Below are 15272 nucleotides of genomic sequence, written 5' to 3'. Positions count from 1 at the left end.
GACAAATTGATCATAAAATGACAAGATTGATAAACCGATTGCCAAATGATAAGATTGAAAAGAGGACAAAACCCTAATTAGGATTGACGATGTCCAAAATGATAAGATTGATGATAAGATTGATGATAAGAGGAAAAAACCCTAATTAGGATTGATGATGTCCAAAATGATGACAAATGAATGTGCACATTGATGCGACAGGATAGAATTGACCAAAATCATGACTGGAGATTGTTGTCAACAAGACCAAATTTGAGAGTGAGATAAATGAAGAATGCAAAAGAATGACTCGATGCTCGCAAATGATAAAAACCAAGTGCGCAACATGGAAGAAATGTTAATGCGATGCAAAAACTCAAAATGAGGCAATGCGCAAATGTTAAAGTATGACTCCGCAAGCATTGACCATTTTTAGGTGTCTACAATTAACAATTTTTTTTTTGCAGTAGATTGATAGGATGAAAGTATTGGGAAAGTACAAGTGATTCATGTGTAGATCAATGTATCATTCACCTATTAATTACTAGCAACATTCTCAAATAAACAAGAAAAGAGATATGTTGAGTGCATATATACATTTTATGTTGTCATGATATAAGTAAGATATCAAACATGTAACTTAGATTGATTTGAAATTTCATTCACAAATATTAGATCTTCCTTGTGGATTTTTGAATGCATAATGTCTCGTTGATTTCAATATCTTTATTTCAAGTACTCTTTTCAGCATGGAACTCCACTCATTGAGGTCTCTTACTAAATGCAAGTCAGTTATCCTATCAATGATGATACGTTTTGCATGCATTTTATGGGGAAAACTTATTAATGGCTATGGTTGGGTTGTTAATTATTTTGTGAAAATATATACAAGTAGATTGGGACATTAGAGCTATAAACACCGTAAATTGTGTTTGAGATCATTGTCCTAATTGTAACCGTCAACCACCATTGGCCCAAGGCCACACCAACACCATTGTGACACCAAGGTTTGTGCATACCGGTGTAAGGGCTACTCTTAAGACATTTCATTACCATTACATATACACACCTAGTGGGGTTTCCAAACACAACTTGTTTGAGTAGGCAGTATCACTGGTAAACTTGTGATCGTCACAATTGGTACCCTTAGGACAATCATTAATATTTGGTCTATGGCACTTTTTTATGGCTTCTAAATGCTTCTATGGGGTGTGCAGGGGTCCCACACATCTCTTCCAATATTCCATCCAATATTAATGTAATAAAGTTAATTAGAAAGTTTCAAGATTCAAAAAGGTTAAAAACATATGAAAAATTCTCCACTTTATATCCTTCCTTTTCAAATGAAAACTTCTCCACTTTATATCCTCCAATGTGAGGGAGAGGTCACACTTATTCATTATGGATGCCCTTTGTCAAGAAACACACCCTTTCACCATTAGCATCCTTTGAAAGAGTGCAACTCTTCATTACTTCTGCCCTTTGAAAGGGACACAACCTTTCACAATCAGATCTGCACTTCTTCTTTAATCAGATCTACACTTCTTATTTAAATCAGATCTACACTTCTGATTCCCAAATTATCCCCTTTAAATGAGGTTCTCTTCTCCCTTTTATATCTCATGTTTGAGGGAGTTGCAACTTTACATTTCATGCCTTTGACCATTCATTAACTTAATTAAAGTTTAATTATATTTAATTATATTCTTTATAATTTAATTTTATTATTATCATTTATCAGTAGATTGTATTTCAAAGTGGGGACATTACATTTTGAGTGTACGGATTCCAATGTTTGTTTGCAGGAGTAATTTCAAGTTTCATTGCAGGTATGTTTGATTCTAATACTCGTTCATTCTTTAAAATACAACATAGATTGGTTAATAAATTTGGAATATATAGACATTGCTCAAAACCTCCCACACATGATCCAATTTCTCTGACAAATCAGAACTTGTCCACTTCAAAATCCATCACCCAACAATCCACCATCAAGTTTAAGAAAATTTGAAAAGTTTTTTTCCTATTTTAAATCTTTTTTTGTTTTTTAAAATTTCATTTGTGTTTTATATTTTCTTTTCATATTTAACTCATGGAACAACCTGTTAGACATTGTTAAATAGATAGATAGATTTGTATTTGTCATTGATGTCAAAAGAAGATATATAGAGATGTCATTGCCCGTAGATCATATAATAACAGTTACTCACAGATTTCATACTCACTAAATTGATAATCATTCTGTCTTTATCAGTGGTTGTATTAATATGTATTGTGGACTCATATTGATCGGGTTTGAGATTTCTAAAGATTTGCAGTCTCATGATTCACGGGGATGAGTTATACCAAGTTATCCAAAATGAGTTATATGTTTGGAATGGGAACTATTGTTGTTGTGAGTATCATATTGATACAAGTACCCGCACTTTCAGAAGAATGTTAATGATAAATGATGATAAGTTGATAACAAAATATACATTGAATATACAACAAAAATAGTGTCTATCCTTACCTTTGATCTGTTCTGATTGGATGATTTGTTTACATCAAAACATGGAGATAAATATATCTAGTCTTTGTATGTTTATTGTGTTTAAGACATTTGTTAGATTTATCATGATGATCGAAGTAATTTATATGAACCTATGTTATGGTCAGATCGATATGTTTATATTGAGTCAGTCCTAGAGATTAGGTTAGAACTACTTCTTATTAGCTATGGCACAATGAACTTTATTATTGCTTATGTCTGCAGTTTATATAGTTTTATCATCAACAATACAAAGGTGTGTTGGCATTGGTTATAGTTGTTGAAATTAGTAGCTAGCTTGAATTATCAAACTTTAATGTTGCTAAAACCAATTAAAGTTTGATCGTTATCTATGCGTTTAAACTCATTAGGGCTGGGCCCAAAATAATTATAATTAAACTGTAATAGGTCTGGATCTATTCTGAGTGGTAAAAGAAAGTCTTGTAATTAATCATGCCCTATATGTAACTTGTGGGGTTTTGGCATCGAGTTAAAGGATAAAATTAAGATTATATGTGCTAGCCAACTTAAGTGAATTAAGGAGGCCAAGTCTCCTATATATATGCAAGTATCATTCATTGTATCTACACATCTTTAGCAAACTTCTCCATTCTGCAAGTTCAATCTTCTATCAGCAAAATACCTCTAAGCATCAGTGAACTATTGGAGAAAGTAAAGAAACCCTATCCAAGGTCAACAGACTGTCTATCTAAGGCAGCGAATTGATTTGCAGGTGTAGTGAAGCTCATCTACAAGACAACGGAGGCAGCAAAATCCTTCCTAGGCACACCAAACATATCCTCAAGTCTGCAATTTGGTGATCAGTGAACTCCTTTGGCATAGTGAACCTCTTCTCATAGTCAACAAACCATCTTTCAGGGTCAGCACACATACCTTTAGGTCTACTATTTATCAGTGATCAACAAACTCCATTTGTGGACTGCAGATAAGTTACATGCTTGTTCTATTTGCTAACCTAATACTACTGTGTTAAATACTTAATATTCTGAAGATAATTGTAAAGAGACCTATTGAACATTGATTAATAAGATCTGAGAAATTTGGTTGGGTTTTTCAACTCCAAGAGGGAGGTTTTCCCAGGATAATTGTTTGTGTTGTCTTGTGTTTCATTTGCATTGTTTACTTCTGAGTTTTTTTATTAAGTTTGATCACTAAAACTAACATATGGTGCGTCCCCATGAGCACATACAATGAAAGGCAAGCCTGCACATGGAGCGTTGGGACTTGTGTGAAGAGACATACGATGACACTTCCTGCACTACACTCTAGAATCTAATGCTTTGTGTAGTTTTAAAGTAGTGACCCTATGTGGATTCATGACTTGGTATCATTGTTCTCTATTGATGTTGCACTGTATTGTTCCATTACTTGTGTCATGTATGCATCGCGTATGGCATGTGTGAGCCTATCATCCCCCTTGTATACTTTGATTGACTATTTGGAACTATCTCCACAAGCACGATGGGGTGGACCTAAGGGTTCCACGTGGTTGGGTGGACTTAAACAAAAGAAAGGTTGGAACTATTTTATATCAAGTGTTTTGTGGGTGGTCATAATGCATTTATGTTTTGTTTTAAGATTCTAGTAACATTATTTTTAGTACTATCTTTACCTATTGTACTTTGCTATTGGAATCGATCAACCCGATAACCTTGTACATGTGATTTATGTTATTAAAAAGGATATTCATGTAGTTCAGAATGCATGATTATCGTCTTTGAATATATGTTGAATATATAATAATGAGTGACTACTTAGTATGAGATATATATACACTATCTTTACCTATTGTACTTTGCTATTGGACTTGATCAATTCCCAATAACCTTGTACATGTGATTTATTTTATTAAAGAGGATATTCATGTAGTCTGGAATGCATGATTATCATCTTTGAATATATGTTGAATATATAATAATGAGTGACTACTTAGTATGAGATATATACATGTCATTCAATAGGTATATGTCATGTATTGACATAGGATGACACTTTATATGAGATTATCAATTTGGGATATACTTATAAGAAATATGTGTATATATAGTAGATAAATTCATTTCTTGTATATATATAGTAGATAAGTTTTGGTAGCTCCCAAGAACAACTAACTTAGATAAGGTAGATAAAGTCATTTCATCTCCCTGATTGGCTTTAAAGGCTCTTGTATTTGGGTTAGCTAATTCCCTATTAGCACCATTTTTAATAGGTTTACTAGTACTCAGTGGTTTATACAGTCCTCTTAGGAGTTGGACCATCTCAACCATGGTGCACCTGATCATATTAGCCTGAAACCAATGCACCTCATATTAGCTTCAAACCTATGCCCCCTATTGGTAGCTGATGGGGATAGAATATCATTCGCTGTACATATCAATGAGGTTTTCTTTACGTCTAGATAATAATAATTTTTTAAAAAAATAAATGGTCGTCGAAATTACGACTGAGACTAAGCTTTCCACCGATGATGGAATCATCAGACCAACAACGTTCTCGTTGGTGCAAAATTTCTGGAGTCGTCGAAATTCTAACTCAAACTACACAAATAAATGATGAGGATGTTGTATGTCCGACGACACTTCCTTATCGGACGATCATCAATGCATATTAAGGGACTGACGACAAAACCATTGGACAAATAGCATACCTGTCGGTGCAAAGTTTTAGACTTCTATTGACATTCCGACACAATCTAAACAAACATCCGACAAGGATGTTGTATATCTAATGACTTTTTTGACCGAAAGAGCGATCATGCCTGCCATCGGCAGAGTCCATGGGGTTGTCATATTTTTGACGGTCAGAGCCATCATCGACAAGTTCGAGATCGAGTTTTTGATGGCTACTTTTGTCGGCAGTCCGACGAAAAGTAGTCGAAATTTTGACAATCAACCGTCAGAAATTAGCCATGAATGTACTAGTGGCGGCTAACACAAAGGTTTTGAATAAATTCAATGAGATGAGGATTCAAACCTATTTGAAGGCAATTGAAGCTGATAGAGATGCTTTGACGATAGTGGTGAAGAGTATAGAGGATGCATTAAGTGAAGATGGTAAAATACTTAAATCATGTCTATTTTTGCCTAAGTTTACAATTGACATTGATAAACAAATAAGAGATTTAGAAGGGAAGCTAGATAGTATAGGTCATTCATTTGCACCTCATTAAGTTTTTCCTAGTTCCCTTGAAGCACAAATAATGGATTTTACTAACAAAATAAAAGGATTGAATAAAGAAAAGGAGCAAATGATGAGCAAAGTGGGAGAACTGAGAAGTCTAATTAGTCCCCAGATGGACACCTGGCTCGAAGCTCAACAGGATGCAGTCAGTGCACTAGGTAAACCGGTGCCATAAGATCTCAAAGGAGTTGAAGTGCATGCATATATGTTTAGTGCTCTGATTAATGTATTAGATTGTTTTTTGAGAGGATGGAATGGGTACCTGCAATCCCTGAAGGTTACATATGCAAACATTTTCAAATTCATGTAAATTATTGCATTCTTTTATACATATGTTTTGGCAAATTCTTACCCTTTGCCATTGATGTCAAAGGGGGAGAGAATTGGAGAGGACAGTGAAAAATGATGCTTATTCTTAAGGGGAGTTAGTTGAAGCCAGTTGAGTGTACAGATTTCAGTTTGTTGGATTGTTTGTAGCTTTTAGAACACTTATCATTTATCACAGTGTTGCCATCAATGCGAAAAGGGGAGATTGTTAGCATTTTATGTTATTCTGGTGATGCTCTAGTGAAGATTGGTGATGTTTGATGCAAGATATTTATTAGGAGTTGTCATTGATGGAGACTCAACCTATTGATCTTATTCGGTACAGAGTTTGGGACATCCGGTATGAAGTTTTGGGGCAAGTCTGTAAGTAATACTCTGTGTACAGTTTTGATGAGCATTTATTATTTTCAATGGTGTGATTTTGGTTCCAGTGACTTGAGTTAATTTGATTGGGTATGAGAAGAAGATTATCATGCAATATTATCCTTCTATTATGATTCTTTGCTGTGTTAGTAGGTCTGATATCCGGTTGTGTAGTAAAATAGGGTTATCTTCATTTTCGGTGGTGTAACGTGTCAATCGGATTCCTTAAGTTGATTTTGGTGGTTATTGGAAAGTTCAAGGCTATTGGACCAACTTATGCAAAGTTTTTGATCATGTGTCTTGGATCCAGAATATGGCTTAGTGAAGATCTGAGTCGACTTGAAGCTACGTGCTTCATATTTTGATATTTTGTGAAGCCGACTTGTAGGAGATTAAATTTGCTAGTGCAGATATATAAGATCAATTAGGTTAATTCATTTTGGTGTGGATATGATGTGTGTGGTGATTTTGGAGCGATTGAGTGGATTTTCACGTATGCAACTTGAGTTGTGTTGATCCAGTAAGCAGAGAAGAGCAGAACAAAACAATTTAACAGATCAGTGCAGCGAATCACTTTGTGCCTAACTGGATCTGATACTTGGCATAGTTAGATGTTGTTTTCTAGTTCATTAGTCATTGCAATAATTTCCTCACAACTTGTAAGGTAGTGAGCCTTCCTCCGGGGTGGTAGCCCTATTTTTGTAATTGACTAGTGAGCTCTAGGCAGTGTGCCTGAATGCAAGTGCATTCCCCTTTTTGTAATATTGTTTTTCTATTGGCCATAGTAGAATAGTCTTGTGGGTTCAAATCCCACTGTGGTTTTTCCCCTTTCGGGTTTCCATGTAAAATATTGGTGTTATGGTTATGTTCTTGATTTCTTTGTGTTTCTACATTTCAGTTTCTTAATTTTGCATCCGATTGATTAAGAATCAAATTAATAAATTTATAAATACTAGAACACTAATTCACCCCCCCTCTCAGTGTTTATTGATTCCAACAGAATGAAATGTCTTATCACCTATAATCTTTGTTGTTTCAACAATTGCATTCCTTCATATTTTGCATCAAATTATGCACTCATCTTCATTAAAAAACAATTGATAATATTTTTCTAATGTTTTCCCAAAATATGCCAAACTTTTTAATTGTTGGAACCAAGTATTTCATTGAAATGCTTTATCTCATCATTTTCACTTGTCATTGCAATAGTGTGATGGTGAAAAATGGGATCGGGTGGTTTAGGACCTAACCTCACTTTCCTCCACACATTGGAATATAAAAGAGCCTAAGGAGATGATTCACTTTGACTACTTCTTACAAGAGAGAGAGAGAGAGAGAGAGAGAGAGAGAGAGAGTCAAGGAATATCTTTAGGTTTTCTATTCCTTTGCTACTATAAAGAGGAGATGTGCAAAGATGTAATGAAATGATCAACTAGGCTAAGGAGATAAGCAAAAATGCAAATGTATACTAAAATACTAAAAAATTGCAGATCTAAAACTAAAACACATGGTACAAGATAGGAAATGGAATTTATATGTGCATCTGTCACCAAAATCTAGGGCTAATTGGGCAGGACTAGGGTGTCACACCCCGGTGTCTGATATTACATAGAGTTGTACTTATGGAAATAAGATCTTGAAACTTTTCACTATTAAATTGCCATAGAAAGTTGAAAAACACAGAGGACAAAGGCGCCACGCCTTGGTCCCAGAAAATTGAGATATGCTTCTGGCCTTGAGTATGCACTTGTGTTCTATCAGTTCTGAAGATCGTGCATTCGTCGAATTTCTGTACTTGCACCTATAACTTGAAATATGTTGCTTGAGTGACTATATAGGGTTTTTCCTTAGTCAAACCCCTTGCTTTGGTGATTTCTACCTCCACAAATAGCCAATGTAAAGTTTAAATATGTGTGCTGGAACCTTGTGTGTATGCAAGATCCTAAATGTAAATCTAGAGATCTACCCTATGCTTGGAGAGTAAACCCTAAATGAATGTAAATTTTATTGTAAATGCTTCAAATCACAAATGCAATAATGGATCTAAAGCATGAATGTAAATATGAAAACAAGTGTTGTGAAACTCACATAGGGACATGAAAATAACATGAAACCATACCAATCCCTAAGGGAGAGGTACAAGCCAATCAACAACCAGTGATCTCCTATTATTCTTCCATATCTACAAAGCTTCAATTGATGATGAAAATGGTTGATGAAGGCTTGATAGATGCTTGATTTTTTGGTTGAAGACTTCATATAAACCTACACTTTCACTTCATAAGAGGCTTCTTCAATTACTTGGAGATGGATCCTTCAAATGAGAAAATGAAAGGCTATATGTATAAAATGATAACTTTGTTTTTGATTATAGGCCGACCTAGAATCGGTATAATTTTACAATCCTTTGGATTTAAACATAAAACTACCACAAAAACATGGTCCCGAAATTCGGGGAGAAAAAGTAGGGACCAAGAGGTAGCACCTTGGTCCAACCAACTTTTTCCCAAATTTTCAGGGAAGCAAGGTGTCATGATTCTAAAGTCAATTCCAGAAGGATGTGATGATTCAAGGTGTTTAGATGTTCAAAATCGGGCCTTGAAGTTCAAAATAGGACATAATTAGGGCTTTTGATGAATTAATTAATTGTAAGAATAAAATAAAAAGGGACACACTTAGAATGGGTCCAATTTTCTGATGTGTAGAGGGATGAAAGAGGACTTTAGATTTAACTTAATTAATTAATTAAATGCATAAAGGAAATTAAAATGCAAGATGCAACACATTAAGGCGGTTACTAACATAAGCATGGAATTGTACCACCCAATTAAGGGTGTACAATTTATGATGCTACAAATAGTAATCTTTCCTTTTGTTCTATGAGATTCATTATCTCTTAATGCTACTATAATATTGTTCTTCACATCTAAATTGGTGAACAAACATTTCATTAGATTTCATATGAGAGAAACATCTAGAATTAGTGTATTATACATTATTGTCACTTGTACAAGTATTGATATAGGAAATGACCAAATTTTGTTTATCTTCAATAGTATTATGAGAATTTTTTTATTTTAGCTTGTTTACTCCAACATTATTAATCGTAATGTCCAAACTTATTACAATGAAAGTATGGACATTCCTTTTTTTATTACCTCCCACATTATTCCAATATCTTTCTCTTCCTTTGAAGTTACTACTTTTGTATACACCTAAAAATGGTCTGAAGATAATTAACTAAATAAGCAATTATTTAATTAATACCCCTTCCCAATTTAATTGAATTCATTAAGCAATTTTATTAAATTCCCCCTTTCATCTACTTATTAATAAATCTAAGGATTTATTTAACAGGTTCATTTCAATAATCCCCTTTGATTAATTAATCCCCCCCCCCTCCACTTCAATCAATTTTTATAATCCCCTAATTAATTAAAACAAATCAATTTATGAGTTGTTGAGAATTAATTAGTCTTTTCCTATTATTTGAATTTTTAAATTCAAATTACCCTCATGCCTCCTAACTTCTAACCACCTAACCTAACCATCCCTCTAACCTAACCCATTCCACCTAACCTTGGGTTTGCCTAACCCTATCCTATCTTGCACATCCTAACCTCCTTATCCTAACCTCCTATGGTGTGGATGTTTTCTTCTTGAGACACATGGCACTTTGGCCACATGTCTCCTCTCTTGGACACTTGCCCTTTTATGAGCAAAACTCCTTGACACTTGTCACCCCAGAGATGACAAGTATCTTTTCCTCCAACCTCTTCTCCAACCTCCTCCAATTTCACCCTTGATATCTTTAGACTCAATCTTGATTGTTGATTCTTGCCACCTCAACCCCAGCCTTAGAAATCCTATAAATATCCCCCATTCTGGAGCAATAAGAATCCCATCTCATTTTCATCTTATGCATTGTTACTATAGGCATATCCGTTCTAGCATATCATTTGAGCATTGTTATTATAGGTAATTGCATCTTAGATCTGGTTTAATTTGATCATTTTCTAGCATAATTGTTGAATCATGTAGCTTAATTGCATCATCATCATAGCTTAATCATGCTTATCATTACCTTAATTAGTCTCTTGGATCAATCTAGCATAATCAATCTCATCTTTACATATCATTATCATTTCAAATTCTCCATCTAGGTATAGTCAAGTCATTGGGATTGCTTATCCAGGTCAGAGAGCAAATCCATACTCGCATCTCTTAGGAGGCGATAGATTGCTTTGTCATGGTTTTATCTTTCTTTTGCTTATGATTTTATAATCATGATTGTAATGATCTATTGAGTGTTTTGTGTTGTAGTTGCAAGTAACACACTTCTCACAGAGCATGATTGTAATGATCTGATTGAAAGCTTTGAAATCTCTATCATGACCCCTAATATCTTTGAAACTATCCAACATGAGGATCCTTTATCCTTAATTCATCCTGAACCTATGGACTGGGAAAATGAAGGACATACCACCATTGATACCTTTCTAAATGACCATGCCATATCTGTATATCTTAATGAAATAAAACTCGCAACAAATTTCACCAAGGATTCCGCTAATGTATCTTCAAGTCAAGTGGGTGTTAAATCTCCTAGTCGCAAAAGTGAAAATCAAGAAAACAATATCAGGTCTAATGCTGAAAACCATTTATTGGCAACATTAAATCAAGAAAAAGTAAAAAGAAAGGATGCATCTAACGGTGAAAACCTCCTCGAGGTGCCAGAAGATGGGAGATTTGTCACCTTACCTGAATTCTATCAAAAGAGGTCATCAATCCTGATATCAGCAACAAAGGAAGTTACCATTGGCACAAGTGATCTATATCCAATAACTTCTCTATCAAAACTAGCAAGACAAAAATATTGGGAACCCTTCAAAGGATGGAAAATCAATTTTACTTGGTCATTTACAAACATTCCAGGGTTTGATCCATATCTTACAATACATCACCCAAATATCAGTCCAGGAGCAGGCATCGATAATAGAACACAACATGGATTAGGAGCAGGCATTCCATTTATAACATGACAAGGTCATACAATTCCAAAAGCATACAAATTAAGCTTTCCATGCACCAACAACACAACAAAGTATGAAGCTTTGGTTGCAGGTATCAAAATGGCTATAGAATGGAACATTACACAACTTCAACTCTTTGGAGACTCTCAGCTCGTCATCAATCAAATCAATGAGGATTATCAAAAAAAGGATGAAAAGTTAATGCCTTATAAAAAGATGGTTGATGATATCAAGAAATAGTTTGTAGAAATAACTTTCCAGCAGATTCCAAGGAATAACAACAAAGTACCAGATGCCATGGCTACACTTTCTTCTCTCCTTCAAACATAGGAAAATCAACAACGTTATGAATTCCTGGTAAAAGAGTTGTTTTACCCTACTCATAATTGTCCTGATTCCCAAACTATATGTCACCTTATTGGGCATGATTCCTCCTGCTACGACCAAACTTACACATACCTGAAAGATAATATCCTCCCTCTTGACTTATCAAAAAATCAAAAGAGAAACTTTATTCGCCAATCCTCCAATTATATTCTCATCGCGGATACCCTATTTAAATGAGGTCTAGACGATACTCTTTTAAGATGTCTCAAACAAGAAGAATCTGAGAAGACCTTACATGAAGTCCACAACGACAGTTGTGGCACTCATTCAATTGGTCTTACCCTTTCAGAAAAACTCATACGCTTGGGCTATTATTGACCGACTATGGAATGATATTCTTTTTAGATAGCTAGAACATGCAAACAATGTCATATCCATGGGAATTTGATTCATGCACTAGCACAAGAACTTCATACTTTAGCAACATCTTAGCCTTTCTGTCAATGGGGTCTTGATCTAGTAGGAAAAATAAATCCTTCTTCATCTAATGGTCACAAATTCATCCTTGTAGCTATAGAATATTTCACAAAATGGATTGAAGCAGTACCTCTCACAAATATCACAAGAAAATAAATTGTTGCATTTATCTTGAACTACATCATCTGTCGCTATGAAATACCCATGACCATTATCACTGATAATGGGTGACCGTTCAAGAATCAGGATGTACAAGAGCTATGTGAGAAATTCAAGATCCAACATAGATTTTCCACACCCTACTATCCATAAGGGAATGGACAAGCAAAAGCATCAAACAAAACTATTTTGAAAATTCTCAAAAAGACAGTGAATGATGTTGGAAGAGATTGACATATTCAATTGAACCCTGCTCTATGGGCGTACCATACCAATATCCACATGCCAACAGGTGCCACACCTTTCTCTCTTATTTATGGATCAGAAGAAATACTACCAATAGAAGTAGAGATACCTTCTCTATGAGTATCATTAAAAGGTCTTATCCCAGATGAAGAACAATGAGTATCTAGATTGCAGGAGTTAGAATTGATCCATGAATGAAGACAAAAGGCCTTTGATCATTTAAAAGTATATCAACAAAGAATGTGCCAAAGTTATAATCACAGGGTTAAACCACAAATCTTTCAGGTTGGGGAACCAGTAATAAAAGAAAATCCATGCAACTAGACAGATCGAGAAAAGAAAGGAAAGTTTGAACCAAACTGGTTAGGTCTGTTTGTGGTCACAACAATATTTGAGTCGAGAGCATATCGACTATCAACACAGGACAAAGATCAACTTCAAGAACCCATCAATAGCATGCATTTGAAGAAGTTTATGTCTGAAAAAGCAGAAAAATCCAAAAATAGTGAAAAAGCAGAAAAAACAAAAAAAGTGAAAAAACAGAAAATTCAAAAAAGTGAAAAAGCAGAAAAATCCAAAAAAAAGAAGAAGTGAAAAAGTAGAAAATCCAAAAAAGTGGAAAAGCAGAAAAATAAAAAACAGTGAAAAAGCAGAAAAATAAAAAAAAGTGAAAAAGTAGAAAAATCAAAATCAAAATCAAATATGAGAAAAAGTGCAATAAAAACAGATGGTGAAAACCTGGCAAACGGGCGCTATTTGTCAGCTAGCTTTGCCATCTATTGGTTCATGCTTCCTTCCACTTGCATTCTTTTCCATCAACGCTATTCATATGCATAATAAAGCCTTTGTACATATGCAGGCATCTCGGGTGGCTTCTTGCCATGGTTTCGATCATTGGGTATATCATACTGAATTTGTTTCTAGGCTTGGGGCAAAATCCTACACCTAGTTGGGGGCAAATTTTTTGATCATTTTGGGCTTAATCAAACAGGTAGAACAAATAATTAGACAACTCTTATCAAGCAAAAACTGAGACATATCCAACATTGAACACAAGATCAAATTATCAAACATAAAACTTTCACAAAGTCAGTCTAAACACAAGGACAATATCTTTTGGATAAGGATTTTAACATGATTGTTCAACTTTTCTATCTAGCTTTTTGCTATCATGATTTATGAATGACTCCAGGATGTCTTTGACTAGAGAAACAAGGAAGGAACATGATATTTTTATTGTATGCTGTTTGTAAATTAATCATTAATATGTGCAAATTTGTCTCTGGACATGATCATCGAAGACATTTCCGGTTTGCATATTGAAATGATTAATACTGCCTGTTTTACGCAAGCAACACTCAGGTCATCTTGGTTCAATTATACCTTGATGCTTGTGCTAACTTGCCATATCAAAATCCAGGAAAGCAATGATTAGGTCATCATGGTTTAATTATACCATCTATGTTTGCACTCACTTCCCACATTTTAAAAAGCTCAATGATGACAAAATGCAATAACCTAGTGACTGGTCTGGTCATAGCTTGGCATTTAGCTTGCATTTCATTCTTGCATGGGATCTCGCATGCTCATTTTATCCAAGGTTAAATCTATCGCAACAATCATCAAGGTATCATCTTAAGTGTATACACAATCAAACTGATGAATCATCTCTATCCAGATATTATCAACCCAACAAAAATCTTATGTTATCCCTACCAACAGAACCAACATCAACATATCTAAATCCTCCCGCAACTTGATATCAACAAATTGTCAATTCTTTATCCAGTCAATATTACCAATTCTATCAATCAATCACATATCATCTATTTTATCATGTCTTATACATGATGTATCTTTCTTGAAACCAGACGTTTTGATCATGTCTTATACAAGATATATCATTCCTGAAACCAAACGCTTTGATCATCTTTGTCTTATATAGGAGGTGTCATTCCTGAAACTAGACCGAATCACGATCTTATCAATCTAGTCAATCAATCTTTATCAATAATCAAGAACCACATCACCGTGATCGTAGAAATCACATTTTCATCAACCACAGTTGCAGACATCAAATCATTTCTAATTGAGATATCAATTTCGCAAAGATTCAAACACTCCAAAGATCAATTATCTCAATTGATCTCCCAAGGGGGCATCATCATAACGCAATTTATCAATCAATAGTTGGGGAATCCTATCGAACAAATATCGTCATCAACATGAGATTATTCTTTGAATCAACGCGTCATCACACCTCGCTTCAAAGAGGGGCAAAATGTATGCACCTAAAAATGGTCTGAAGATAATTAATTAAATAAGTGATTATTTAATTAATGCCCCTTCCTAATTTAATTGAATTCATTAAGCAATTTGATTAAATTCCCCCTTTCATCTACTTATTAATAAATCTGAGGATTTATTTAATAGGTTCATTTCAATAATCCCCTTTGATTAATTAATTCAAATTAATTAATCCTCCCCCCACTTCAATCAATTCTTCTAATCCCCTAATTAATTAAAATAAATCAATTTATGAGTTGTTGAGAATTAATTAGTCTTTTCCTATTATTTGAATTTTTAAATTCAAATTACCCACATGCCTCCTAACTTCTAACCACCTAGCC

Source organism: Cryptomeria japonica, chromosome 9 (genome assembly GCF_030272615.1).
Source record: "Cryptomeria japonica chromosome 9, Sugi_1.0, whole genome shotgun sequence".
NCBI lineage: Eukaryota > Viridiplantae > Streptophyta > Pinopsida > Cupressales > Cupressaceae > Cryptomeria > Cryptomeria japonica.
The sequence above is the reverse complement of the archived record's forward strand: the minus strand, read 5'-3'. Positions refer to the sequence as shown.